This window comes from Pyrus communis, chromosome 2 (genome assembly GCF_963583255.1).
Source record: "Pyrus communis chromosome 2, drPyrComm1.1, whole genome shotgun sequence".
NCBI classification, from domain to species: domain Eukaryota; kingdom Viridiplantae; phylum Streptophyta; class Magnoliopsida; order Rosales; family Rosaceae; genus Pyrus; species Pyrus communis.
Window position 1 is genome coordinate 19,598,061 of NC_084804.1, and position 14,423 is coordinate 19,612,483.

Consider the following 14,423-nt stretch of genomic DNA (forward strand, 5'->3'; position numbering starts at 1 on the left):
CTCATACGTACAAAACAAAGAGAATTAAATTTAAACTTTGAAATCAAAGAAACACCTAAACATTCCAACAACTCAAACTTGAATTGTATGAACGTTTAAGCACTCTTTTCTTCCTCGTTGTTGTAGCACAAAGTCTAAGGTGAGCTTAAGGGCTTTAGGTGTATGTGGAATGGAGTAGGGAGTGGTTGGAGATGGAAGAATGAAGAGAAAATATGCAGAAAATGAAGTGGGACTCACGGCAATGGAATGGTATTTGTGTTGTGTGAAGTGTTGTGAATGGAAATATGAGATATGAATTGAATGGGGAGTGAATGAATGAATGCTAGGGTATTTATAGGGGTAGTGGAGGGAACATATGGCTGTTTGTTTAAGCATTTGTGTGGAGGAATGATGGAAAAACAGCTAGGACACATGTGAAAACTGGAATTGCACAAGGGGAGCAAAGGGAACCCACGGCATGGATGGATTTGCATGTGTTTGGGAAGCTTTCTTGCTCATTTTCTGGATGCAATGATGAAGAGTTTAATAATTAATGCATGTAGGTGGTTGAAATGATGAAGAATGAGTGGTGGATGTGTGAATGATTGAATGTGCATGTGGGTGAATGTGAAGGGAATGCATGTGAGGATGCTGGAAATGCAATGGAACTCACGGCACAAAGGTTCTTTGGTGATGAATGTGGTTGATTTAATGGAGGAACAAGTGCATGTGTTGAATTGGTGGTGCATGTGATTAAAGATGGAGAAGGTGGTGTAATGATGAAGTGGAATGGCTGAAAATGCAAGGGGGAGTGAAGGCCACGGCAAAGGTGTTTTGGTGCATGTGTTGGCTGTTTTGTTTGTTGGTTAAAGCTTGTGTTTGCATGTGAATGTTGTTTGTGTGAAGTGTGTGTGAATGTGCATGTGTTTTAAAGAATGAATGGTGGTATAATGATGAAGTGTGATGAGTGATAAGTGTATGATATGTTGAGTGATAAGATAAATGGTTATTGATATGTGGTTATTGATATGTAGATGAATGAATGATATGATAACTAATAAATATATGATATGTGGTGATGATAAGATAAGTGTATGATATGATAAGTGGTGAATGAAGGAGTGGAATGTTGGAATGTTATGCACGACTAAGGATATAGGAAAGGTTTAAATATCCTAAAACTAAAGGGAACAAGGTTCCGACACTTTGGTCTTCAATTAGGTTTTCAATTTCGTCCAACACTTTGGCTCCAAGCATAAGCTATCCATCCTTAGCCCAAAAGTGCTCCAAAATGCATCTTTTTGCTCCTTTAGCCCTTTCGACCTACAAACACACGAAAATAGCTTAAAGTAATAAAATAACTAAAGAAACATAACGTAAATGCACGAGAACAAGCCTTTTAAGTCGCATGAATATGCTCCTATCAAATACCCCCACACTTATCTTTTGCTAGTCCTCGAGCAAAACAGAAAGAAAACAAAACAAAACCAAACGAAACAAAACAAGTAAAACACAACCTAAACCTTCCAACAACCGTCTTAGGGATTTCCAATGCACATGACACGTTAAAAATCATCATTCCCACAGATTTTAGTCATCTTCACACTTAAGTACATTCTTAATCATAGTCACCATATACTAGTTCACAATTAAGCATTTAAAACCATGTTTTGAATGTAGTAACATGCCTTAGAGAATTTGCTCAATTCCTTTCAAGATATGCACTCAATTTTTACTCAGATTTTCTAACTACACACCCTAATCTAGTCATATGTGAGAAGATTGATGTAAACATGAAAATGACACTCACATATATGTATCACAAAGAACGCAATTTCTGGAGTTAATAATCAAGTTTAGATATGATCTCATGAATGGAATGCTACTACTTAGACGCGAGAACCAGTGACACCATATGCTCATACCAAGTTCAAACTCCACAAATTGAAACACATAACACTCAAGATAGAAGTCAAGGGTTGTAACGGGGCTTGAGGTATGTGGATAACAAAGAAGGGATATGGAAAACAAAGGTTCTTAAAGAAATAGTGAGCAAAGCATTTGAATCAACTTAGAATTCACTTTTGAATGAAAACTCAACTTTTGAACAAAAAGGGAGAATTTAGACAATTTACGCCCAGAATTGGTGTTTTGGAACCTTTCTTCAATCACTTATTCTTTTCTCTTTTTTTTTTTTTTTTTTTTTTTTTTTTTTTTTTTTTTTTTTGAATCTCAAAACATAAACACTTAAACATTCTCTCCCCCACATTTATTTTCTTTCATAATGTAACTCAAAAGGAATTCAATTAGGTCATGCTCACTATCTTTTAAGAACAAGGGTGGGGATTGTCCTAAACTAGGCTAGGTGAGGAAAAAGTGGGTTAACAAAGAACATGGGCTAACACGGCTCAACGGGGGTACAACTTACAACATATACGAAATATGGGAAGTGAGGCTATTTGGCTATGGTGGCAACTACACAACTTCATCTTGATATATGTTATGCAAATCAATAACATGCTTTGAATGAAATGGGCATGAGTTCTAGCATTTGGAACTATATGATGAAACGCCTTCTAAGTAGTAACCAAGCAAAGAATAATGAGATCATGCAACGATTTTAGAAAACAAGAAATCACAGATTATACTCTCCAAAGAACGTTATAGGCTCAAGTCTCTCAGGGTTGTAGCGTTTGTTTGAGTTCCTTCCTTCAAGCATGTTACATAACTAATTTTTTTTCTTTTATGATTGCATGTGAAGTCATACATTATAACCATAACCAAGCATATACCAAGAGTAAATCAAACTTTTCTCTATGTTTATAACTCTTTCTAACCGTCATGCAATTATAAACCAAATCCTTAACATTGTGTTGGAAGGTATCCTAAGACACAAACTCACAAAAACGACTCAAAACACTCTTTTTAGGCTTTTCAAAACAATTTTTCAAATTTTTATGTGCTTTTCGGAGTTATAAAACAACACACACTAAAACACTCTAAAATAATTTAAAAACACCTTAAAACAGCAAGGAACAAGATTTGAAGTTATGGGTGATAAAATCCCACGAAATTCATGCAAATACAAATTGTTTACCCCCCCCCCCCCCACACTTAAATCAAACATTGTCCTCAATGTTTTAAGCATAGATTCACACAAAACATAAGTAAACACACAAAAAGCACTTAAACATACTAAACATGGCAAAATGTAATTAACAAAGAGAAGAGTTTAGGGACGCAAATCTGGTTATGGAGTGTAAATTCCATCTTCTCTTTGTTGATTGCAATGAGGCTTGATCTTGATGATTCCACAGGCTTACTCTCGAACTGGTTTCTGCCCATCATTGATTTTCCTTTGTGCTACTGGGCTGGAGGATTCTTTTGGTCTTCCCCGAAGGTCTGAGCATACCCTTTTCTTCTGTTTCTTTGTTCAATCTTTCCAATTCGTATTGAAAAGGGTTGGAGGATAACTCAGCCTATGTTTGTCTCCACATGCTTCAATGTATCATTTTCACTTGCCTTACTCGCTCCCCTTTGCAGAAGTGGTCCCTTCTCCGGAAGTGTATCAACCGTTGAAGATGACTACTCGAGAGCAACGCTAGGTAAGCAATCAGGAATAGATTCCAGGCAGTTGGCTCCAGAACGGAAGACTGACTCCAAGTGCCGGCTGATTGCTTGTTTTACTTTGCCATGCGAGTAAGAACAAGGACAAAGAAAAAGACAGGGAAAGAGCATGATATGAGATACTTTTGCTTTTGACCTTGATGATATGAGATACCTTTGCTTTTGAAGAAGCGGTGAATGAATCAGCACAAGTATTTGTTGTGCTGTTTCCTCCTGGGTCATCTGTACTCCAGGCATCTGGTATCATCTTTGGGGAAGAGGAAAGAATTGAGTATTTCGAAAGGCTTTGCTGGGAGTGCGCCCTCAGAGGTGAAGGAGAGTTGGGCATTTTCTTCAGGTTCGCCCTGCCATAAAAGACGAAGGTCGACATATATAGAGATAATAGCAAGTGATGGTACTTTTTACCTTTGTCGACAAATGTTTTGATCCCGCAACTCTGGCTTTTTGAAATAGTGGCGCCTCTTCGATTTTTGAATACGCCTCTTCGATTTCTGAGCAGGCGCCCCTTCGATTTCTGAGCAGGCGCCCCTTCGATTTCTGAGCGACACGTGGTAGTGCAGATACGGCTCATTTTGACAAAGGTGCACGCGTCTTCTGAAAAGCAGAGAAAGCGTCGCCGAACTTTGCGCTTGTCGGCTAAAGATGTGTAGTTGTGATGATGGCCTCCACGTGTTGTCTGAAAAGAAGAAATCTTTTGACAAAGTTGAACGCGCCTTCTGAAAAGCCGAGAAAGCGTCACCTAAATTACGCCGGAAATTCCGGCTTTTTGAATTGGTGGACGCGTCGCCTTGGCTTTTTTATTGAGCTATCGATCACCACAACAAACACACACTGAAGACTTCCCATTCTTGAAAATCGACTCCGGCCCTTTGAAATTTAACTCCATCCCTTCTCTTTGAACACTTTTGAAAAAATGGCAAACTCATCGAACCTTAGCTTGGAATTGAGCCTTAGCAGTGATACGGGCGCGCCGCGTCAAGGTAACGTATGGCGCCCTTCTTTCTTTTCTTCTAACGGTCCTCTCACAGGTGAAGACTCCGTGATGCAGGACGCCACAACAGCTACAATAGTAGCTAGGAACCTCCTCACTCCGAAAGATAGTAGGCTGCTGTCAGGACGGTCCGATGAGCTGGCCGTTCAAGAGTCCCTCGCACTTAGTGTTCAGTGTGCGAGTTCTGTGTCCAACATGGGCCAACGCCTGCTTGCCCGCTCCCGTCAGGTGGAATCATTGATGGCAGAGGTGGAAAGTCTCAAGCAGGAGATCCAGCAGCTGAAGTATGAGAATAGAAGTTTGCACGTGCTTGCAAACAACTATTCGACGGGCATGAAGAGGAAACTTGATGAGCTGCAAGAGTCTGAAGGTCGGATTCACAGTGACCGTCAAAGGTTCTCGTCTTTCCTCCAGAGGCACCTTTTTCCTGGCTCATCCAGCGCTTGGCCAAGTATTGAGGCCTGGAATGCTCTATCTTCGATGCCTTCTGCTCCTATGCCTTCTGTTCCTACGCCTTCTGCTCCGATGCCTTCTGTTCCTACGCCTTCCGCTCCGATGCCTTCTGTTCCTACGCCTTCCGCTTCAAGAGTAAAGCCACGTAGTGGGGCCTCAAGCAAACACCCTTTGTGAAGCACCATCTTTCTTTGTTTAGCAGTGCCTATCAATAAATCAAACATTTTCTCAATGTTACAATCATAGACTCACACAATTAATAAACAAACAAACAATAACAATTAAACAACCTAACAAGGCAGAAACGAAATAGCAACAAAGAGAAGAGTTTTTTTTTTAGTTTTTTTTTTTTTTTTTTTTTTTTTTTTTTTTTTTTTTTTTTAGTTAAAATTTTTATCAAATTTTCGGAGTTTTATACCAAGACACTATAAAACACACTAAAACACTCTAAAAACGCTTAAAACAGCAAGAAACAACATTCTAAGTGAAAGGTGAATAAATCCCACGAAATTCATGCAAATACAAATTGTTTACCCCCCCACACTTAAATCAAACTTTGTCCTTAATGTTTTAAGCAGAAAGTCACAACAGAGCAAGCAAATAAACAAATACGAGAAAGAAAGCAAAGTAAAGGCAGTAAAGAAAAAGAAAGGAATCAAAATAAGTCTCTTAAAGGGGTTTCCAAGTTCTTCTCTATTCGGATGCATGGGTTGCCTCCCACGAAGCGCTTTCTTTTACGTCTTGCAGCCGGACGGTACCTCCGTTTAAGCTTGACTAGGTTCCACGGCATGGAGGGGTACCTCCTCCACGACATGCTCCTCAAACATCTCGTAATAGGGCTTCAATCGATGCCCATTCACTTTGAATTCTTGCTGCGTCTTTGAACTTTTGATTTGCACTGCACCATGAGGGAAAACATTAGTAACAACAAACGGGCCAATCCATTTAGAACGCAACTTACCAGGAAACAAACGTAGGCGAGAGTTGAAAAGTAACACTTTCTGCCCAACTGTGAAGGTCTTGGTTCGAATCATTTTATCATGGAATGCTTTGGTCTTGGCTTTGTACATCCGGGCATTCTCATAGGCTTCATTCCGAATCTCCTCAAGTTCATTTAATTGGAGCTTCCTATGAACTCCCGCTGCATCTATGTCCATGTTGAAAATCTTCACGGCCCAATGTGCCTTGTGCTCTAACTCTACGGGCAAATGACATGGCTTACCATAGACGAGCCGAAAAGGTGACATCCCAATGGGTGTTTTGTATGCCGTACGATATGCCCACAGTGCATCATCTAAACGTAAGCTCCAATCCCTCCTTGTTGGTCCAACGGTCTTCTCCAAAATTTGTTTGATTTCTCGGTTAGACACCTCGGCTTGGCCATTTGTTTGAGGATGGTAAGGTGTGGAGACCTTATGGTTGACATGGTACTTTCTTAGCAACGCCTCAATGGTCCGATTGCAAAAGTGAGACCCTCCATCACTTATGATTACTCTCGGCATTCCAAACCTAGCAAAAATGTTAGTTTTCACGAAATCTGCAACCACCTTAGAATCGTTAGTACGGGTGGCTTTTGCTTCCACCCATTTAGAAACATAATCAACGGCTAGCAAGATATAAGTGAAACCATAAGATGGAGGGAAAGGGCCCATGAAATCAATGCCCCAAACATCAAAAATTTCAACATTAAAGACAGGGGTTTGCGGCATTTGGTCCTTGGTACCTATGTTACCCATTCGTTGGCAACGATCACAAGACATACAAAAGGTTCTAGCATCCCTAAATATAGTCGGCCAATAAAAACCACACTCTAGAACCTTGAGGGCAGTGCGTTGTGTGCCAAAATGACCACCACATGCATATGTGTGACAAAAGCTTAGAATTGAGTGAAATTCAGAATCATGCACACATCTACGTACAATTTGATCTGAGCAATACTTCCACAAATAAGGGTCATCCCAAACATAGAAACGTGCATCATTTTTAAGCTTATCACGTTGGTGCTTGTTTAGTTCATTTGGAATTTGTTTAGCCACCAAGTAATTCACTAAATCTGCATACCATGGTTCACTTACCTCAATGGATAGCAGCTGCTCATCGGGAAAAGTTTCAGGGATAGGTACGGCATGTTCATGCTCCTCGTGGATCATTCGGCTTAAATGGTCAGCCACTACATTCTCGCTTCCTTTCTTATCCCGGATTTCAATATCAAATTCTTGAAGAAGAAGAATCCAACGGATAAGCCTCGGCTTTGTTTCCTTTTTCGTGAGCAAGTACCTCAAAGCTGCATGATCAGAATAAACGATTACTTTAGTACCAATTAAATATGAACGGAATTTATCTAAAGTAAAAACTACAGCTAGAAGTTCTTTTTCCGTCGTGGAGTAGTTCAATTGGGCATCATTGAGAGTCCGAGAGGCATAGTATATGACATGCGGCCGCTTGTCTCTTCTTTGTCCTAGAACAGCTCCTAATGCATAGTCGGATGCATCGCACATGAGCTCGAACGGAAGGCTCCAATCTGGAGGTACAATAATGGGGGCCGAGACTAGCTTCTCCTTGAGTTGGTTAAATGCCGAATTACACTCTTCATCAAACTTGAATGGCACATCTTTTTGAAGCAATCGGCAAAGAGGGTTGGACATCTTGGAGAAGTCCTTGATAAAACGCCTATAGAACCCTGCATGGCCAAGAAACGAACGTACCTCTCTAACCGAAGTAGGAGAGGGTAAGTGACGTACAAGGTCTATTTTCGATTTATCTACTGCAATTCCTTTTTCTGAAACAATATGTCCTAAAACTATACCTTGTTTCACCATAAAGTGACATTTCTCCCAATTCAAGACAAGGTTAGTTTCAACACATCGTTTCAAAATTAAGGTCAGATTATCCAAGCAATTATCAAATGAACTCCCAAATACACTGAAATCATCCATGAAAACCTCAATGATCTTTTCAACAAAATCGGAAAATATACTTACCATACACCTTTGGAAAGTGGCCGGTGCGTTGCATAAGCCAAATGGCATGCGACGATAAGCAAATGTTCCAAAGGGACATGTGAATGTGGTCTTCTCTTGATCATCCGGGGCTATCACAATTTGGTTATATCCAGAGTATCCATCAAGAAAACAGTAAAAAGCATGACCGGCTAACCTTTCGAGCATCTGGTCGATGAATGGCAAAGGAAAGTGATCTTTCCTAGTCATGGCATTTAGCTTCCGGTAATCGATACATACCCGCCATCCAGTCTGAATGCGTGTAGGCACGAGCTCATTCTCATCATTCTTGATAACAGTTACTCCGGACTTCTTGGGAACGACTTGAACTGGAGAGACCCAACGGCTATCGGAGATAGGGTAGATCACTCCGCAATCCAAAAGCTTGATTATTTCCTTCTTCACCACTTCCATCATTGGAGGGTTGAGACGGCGTTGAGCCTCTCGAGTTGGTTTAGCCCCCTCCTCAAGAAGTATACGGTGCATGCATGTGGTAGGGCTTATTCCTTTAATGTCGGCCAAAGTCCACCCTATGGCCATTTTGTGCTCTCGCAGCACCCTCACAAGCTTCTCCTCCTCCATTGCTGTGAGACTTGATGAAATGATGACGGGCAATGTTTCGCCTTCTCCCAAAAACACATACTTCAAATGGTCCGGCAACGGCTTAAGTTCAAGCGATGGTGCCTGAACAACAGAAGGTAGCATCTTAGTGGAAGCTGAATTTGAAAGTGAGAGTGGAACCTTACCATATTGTTGTGGCAATGACTCAAGGGCTGCCACAACCTCAATTATTTCTTCACTAGAACCCATTGCAAAGAATTCCTCCTCCTTGCCGTGGCCTTGCATTGGCCCAAATCCTTCATTTTTGCGCTCTATGGCCTTAGTGATGGTTGTTTCCAGGGCGTCCTCGTTCAATTCTTCAAGGTATACCTGCGCCAAAGAATCGATAACATCAATGGAAAAACAAGAATGGTCATCAAGGGGATATCTCATAGTTTCAGAAATATTAAAATCAATCACTTCCCCATCGAATTCCATTGTCAAGGTGCCTTTGTATACATCAATCTTCGTTCGGGCCGTCTTCATGAATGGCCTACCAAGGAGAATCGGCAAAGATGTAGAATGGGCTGAATCCTCCATGTCTAGGACGTAGAAATCAGCCGGAAAAATTAAATGGTTCACCTGCACAAGCACATCTTCCAAAACTCCTTTTGGATACGCGTTAGAACGATCGGCCAATTGTATAATTACACCATCTTGTTTTAATTCACCCAAATTCATAGATGCATAAATAGAATAAGGCATGACATTTATGGATGCACCTAAATCAAGCATGGCATGTTCAAAACGATTATGTCCAATCACACAAGGAATCGTGAAACTACCGGGGTCTTTGCACTTGGTAGGCAGTTTACGTTGCAAAACAGCGGACACATTTTCGCTTACCTTCACTACCTCTTTGTTTGCCCTTCTTCTCTTTGTATTGCATAGGTCCTTGAGGAATTTAGCATACTTTGGAACCTGTTTGATTGCATCGAGAAGCGGTATGTTCACTTGCACCTTCCGGAACGTTTCAAGAATGTCCTTCTCGCTTTCTTCCTTTTTTTCTTGCATGAACCTGCGAGGAAAAGGTACATTGGGCAGATTAGGACGTGAAGTACATGAATTTGAACTTAAATTACCTGATTTGGCCGAGTTAGGGTGATCTGCCTCAGGTTGTGTCGTCTCTTCATCTACTTTCTGGGCAGATTTGGGATTGTTTGGCTCGGTCCCAACTTCTTTTCCACCCCTTAGGGTGATGGCCTTGGCGGATTCGAATCCTCCCTTTGGATTGACTGTGGTTGAGCTAGGAAGCTTTCCTTGCTCTCTAATCTGTCCAAGGAACTCAGAAATTTGCCCTATTTGTTTCTTCATATCCATCATCTCCTTCTCGTTATTTTCTATTCGGTTGTTTTGATTTTGCAACCCCTGCGAAATAGAGGTTAGTAATTGCATAGCTTGATTACTTTCCAAAGACGTACCTGAATGAGATGATGCCGAAGGTTGTTGGGATTGTTGGGGTGCATACGGCTTGGAATAAAAACCAGGGGGGTTTGGCCTAAATCCTCCTTGTTGGGCAGCTTGTTGTGGCTCCCTCCATTTGAAGTTTGGATGGTCCCTCCATCCGGCATTGTAAGTGTTCGAGTATGGGTTGTTTTGATTTTGTCCTTGGAAACCAATTGCATTGGCAGATTCCCACCCACCATTCTCGATTAGTTGAGGGCACTTGTCGGATGGATGCCCTTGAATTGAGCACACGCCACAAACTTGGTGTTCTTGTGCTTTTGGACCAATCACAACCTGAGAAACAAGAGAAGTAAGATTAGCAAGTTGTGATTGAATTTCAGAAATAGCACTCACCTCATTTACACTTTGTTGCCGTGGGGCTTCCCTTTGGCCCACTCCTTCATATTGTTGAGCGTTGAGCGCTCGGTTGGCTATGAGAATCTTGGCATCCCTTGGTGTTTTGTCCACCAATGCTCCTCCCGCTGACGCATCAACCATTTGACGTTCAATAGGAAGGAGGCCCTCATAGAAATATTGAAGGAGAAGTTCCTCCTTCATTTGATGTTGAGGACATGAAGCTACAAGGCCCTTGAAGCGCTCATAATAAGCCGGGAATGTCTCACCATGATTCTGTTGAATACCACTAATTTTCTTCCGTAGGAGAATCACTCTCGAAGTAGGGAAGAATTTCTCCAAGAAAGCACGCTTCATACTCTCCCACGAAGTCACAGTTCCCGGGGCTAGTTCGTAGAGCCAATCTTTGGCCTTGTCCATAAGTGAAAATGGAAAGGCCTTCATCTTCAATATACTCCCATCCACATTGACGGGGGTCATGCTCGAACAAACCACCTCGAACTCCTTCAAGTGTTTGTTGGGGTCTTCCATAGACAAGCCATGGAACTTCGGAATATGGTGTAACAAACTGGATTTGAGTTCAAATTCCTCAGTCTTCCCCTCTGCAGCCGTGGGGTATTGGATACAATGAGGCAATGCATTATCCAAACCCGAGGCCGAAAGCTCCTTGATGGTTCTATTATCTGCTGCCATGGCTTGTTCTTCTTCAAAAATCTGATCCGTGGGCTTTTCTTCTACACCTACTTCGTCTTCTTCAAGCCCAGGTTGTGGTGGAGGTTGTGGTGGCTCTTGTTGACTCCTCGTTCTCCTCAAAGTGCGTTCAAAATCACCGTCAAAGTCGGAGATGTTCTCTATAATAGGCCGAGAGCTACGAGTCATACACAGTACCTAAAAAAACAAGGAAACAAACAAACTAAGAATCTGAAATAAGAATGCACGAAAAACAAAATATAAAAATAAAGACAAAGGATTAGCAAAGTTGCTAATTCCCCGGCAACGGCGCCAAAATTTGATGCGAGATTTACTTGACACTCAAATTAAACCCTCGTTTGACAATTGTAGTAGAATGGATAAGTGAGGGATCGTTCTAGACCGGGGATTAGGAGGGCTTGCTAAAACCTTCTAAATTGACTTAAAAACATAAAAACTAAATTAAAATACTCTTAACAAGACTACTATGACTCAGAATGGCTTTGAAAAACTCAAATTGTCTAAAACAATCAAATTGACTCAAATAGAAGCTAGAACTTGATTTAGACGAATTTGCAATTGTTTATGACTTCAAAAGCTTAAAGATACAAAAATAAAACAAATACGAATGATTAAGACTTAACAAAATAGGGGGGGGGAATTGTGGTTGGACGATATTAAATTAAAAAGACAGAATATAATTAAAGGCAAAATGTAAATATGAATGTGATAAAAATATGGATGATGGAATAGCCAAGGGGTTCTTCTCCACACATGTTACACTTGCAAACAAAATTGATTCTCAGTTGGTCTTTCGATAAGTTGTGAAACTCAATGCTCCAAGTTAATTAGATCCGCTTAGATTAACTTTCAGATTTCCCTCAATTCGTTGGATTGAATGGAATACGCATTACAACCAAATTATTCTTAATCAAAGTCCCTAACTATGGAATACGCATGATAGAGACATTTAACCAAGATCATTAAGTTCAACGGAAATCATAAACATCGACGAGGCATTCGTTACTATGGAATACGCATGAAACTTATGCCAAGAATTCGTTTAACGCGATTGTTTTATAAGTAACCTCTACTACTTGTGAATATAAGTTCATAACGATTAGGTGAAATTCACTTATATTCTAGCGTCATATTTATGCATGAAAATTAAGCTTGCAAACTCAATGAACATACATAAATAAGTTATCAATCAAACAGTTAAACGAATTGAATCCACAACTTATGAAATTCCAACCAAACGTAATCAATTCAAAATGCAAATATAAACATAGTTTCGAATCACCCCCTAGCTAAAGGGGGTTTAGTTCCTCATAACTTTGAAATCAAAGAAACACCTAAACATTCCAACAACTCAAACGTGAATTGTATAAACGTTTAGGCACTCTTCTCTTCCCTTCTCATACGTACAAAACAAAGAGAATTAAATTTAAACTTTGAAATCAAAGAAACACCTAAACATTCCAACAACTCAAACTTGAATTGTATGAACGTTTAAGCACTCTTTTCTTCCTCGTTGTTGTAGCACAAAGTCTAAGGTGAGCTTAAGGGCTTTAGGTGTATGTGGAATGGAGTAGGGAGTGGTTGGAGATGGAAGAATGAAGAGAAAATATGCAGAAAATGAAGTGGGACTCACGGCAATGGAATGGTATTTGTGTTGTGTGAAGTGTTGTGAATGGAAATATGAGATATGAATTGAATGGGGAGTGAATGAATGAATGCTAGGGTATTTATAGGGGTAGTGGAGGGAACATATGGCTGTTTGTTTAAGCATTTGTGTGGAGGAATGATGGAAAAACAGCTAGGACACATGTGAAAACTGGAATTGCACAAGGGGAGCAAAGGGAACCCACGGCATGGATGGATTTGCATGTGTTTGGGAAGCTTTCTTGCTCATTTTCTGGATGCAATGATGAAGAGTTTAATAATTAATGCATGTAGGTGGTTGAAATGATGAAGAATGAGTGGTGGATGTGTGAATGATTGAATGTGCATGTGGGTGAATGTGAAGGGAATGCATGTGAGGATGCTGGAAATGCAATGGAACTCACGGCACAAAGGTTCTTTGGTGATGAATGTGGTTGATTTAATGGAGGAACAAGTGCATGTGTTGAATTGGTGGTGCATGTGATTAAAGATGGAGAAGGTGGTGTAATGATGAAGTGGAATGGCTGAAAATGCAAGGGGGAGTGAAGGCCACGGCAAAGGTGTTTTGGTGCATGTGTTGGCTGTTTTGTTTGTTGGTTAAAGCTTGTGTTTGCATGTGAATGTTGTTTGTGTGAAGTGTGTGTGAATGTGCATGTGTTTTAAAGAATGAATGGTGGTATAATGATGAAGTGTGATGAGTGATAAGTGTATGATATGTTGAGTGATAAGATAAATGGTTATTGATATGTGGTTATTGATATGTAGATGAATGAATGATATGATAACTAATAAATATATGATATGTGGTGATGATAAGATAAGTGTATGATATGATAAGTGGTGAATGAAGGAGTGGAATGTTGGAATGTTATGCACGACTAAGGATATAGGAAAGGTTTAAATATCCTAAAACTAAAGGGAACAAGGTTCCGACACTTTGGTCTTCAATTAGGTTTTCAATTTCGTCCAACACTTTGGCTCCAAGCATAAGCTATCCATCCTTAGCCCAAAAGTGCTCCAAAATGCATCTTTTTGCTCCTTTAGCCCTTTCGACCTACAAACACACGAAAATAGCTTAAAGTACTAAAATAACTAAAGAAACATAACGTAAATGCACGAGAACAAGCCTTTTAAGTCGCATGAATATGCTCCTATCATTCCTCTTTTGTGAAATCTCCTAGTACCTTCCCTTCAACGCGTGCCAAGAACTTCTTCAAGGTTGTGGCTGCTCGTCAGGTGGTCCCTGAACGGAGAATTCTTTGGGATAACCTGCCTGTGACTGATGTCATTCGCTCTGAGAATCTGGTGGAGAAATATAAATTGGAAATGGTAAATTCTCCTCAACCAATTTTCAGTCTTTCAATGGTTCAGGAGTTTTACTCCAATGTGTCTTCTAAGTTCTTTGAGTTTGGTGGGCCTGTATATGTCTGAGGCATTAAGGTTCATTTCAACCCGTCTATCATTGCTCTATTCTTGATCTTCATGTATCTATTGCTTCTGATATATTTGCTTTTAAATACTATCACATGTCATTATGATATGACTGCATAAGCATATTTAGATTCATATATTCCTTTGGTTAAAGGTCAGGCATCGAAGTCCCATCTGAAACCATTTTA

The 14,423-nt window shown here is 40.4% G+C and overlaps 1 pseudogene; it reads right to left on the bottom strand.

The window, feature by feature from the left end:
* LOC137724921 (uncharacterized) overlaps positions 1–11,025 on the bottom strand; it is a 27,193-nt pseudogene extending 16,168 nt beyond the window's left edge.
* Positions 11,026–14,423: the final 3,398 nt, after the last annotated feature.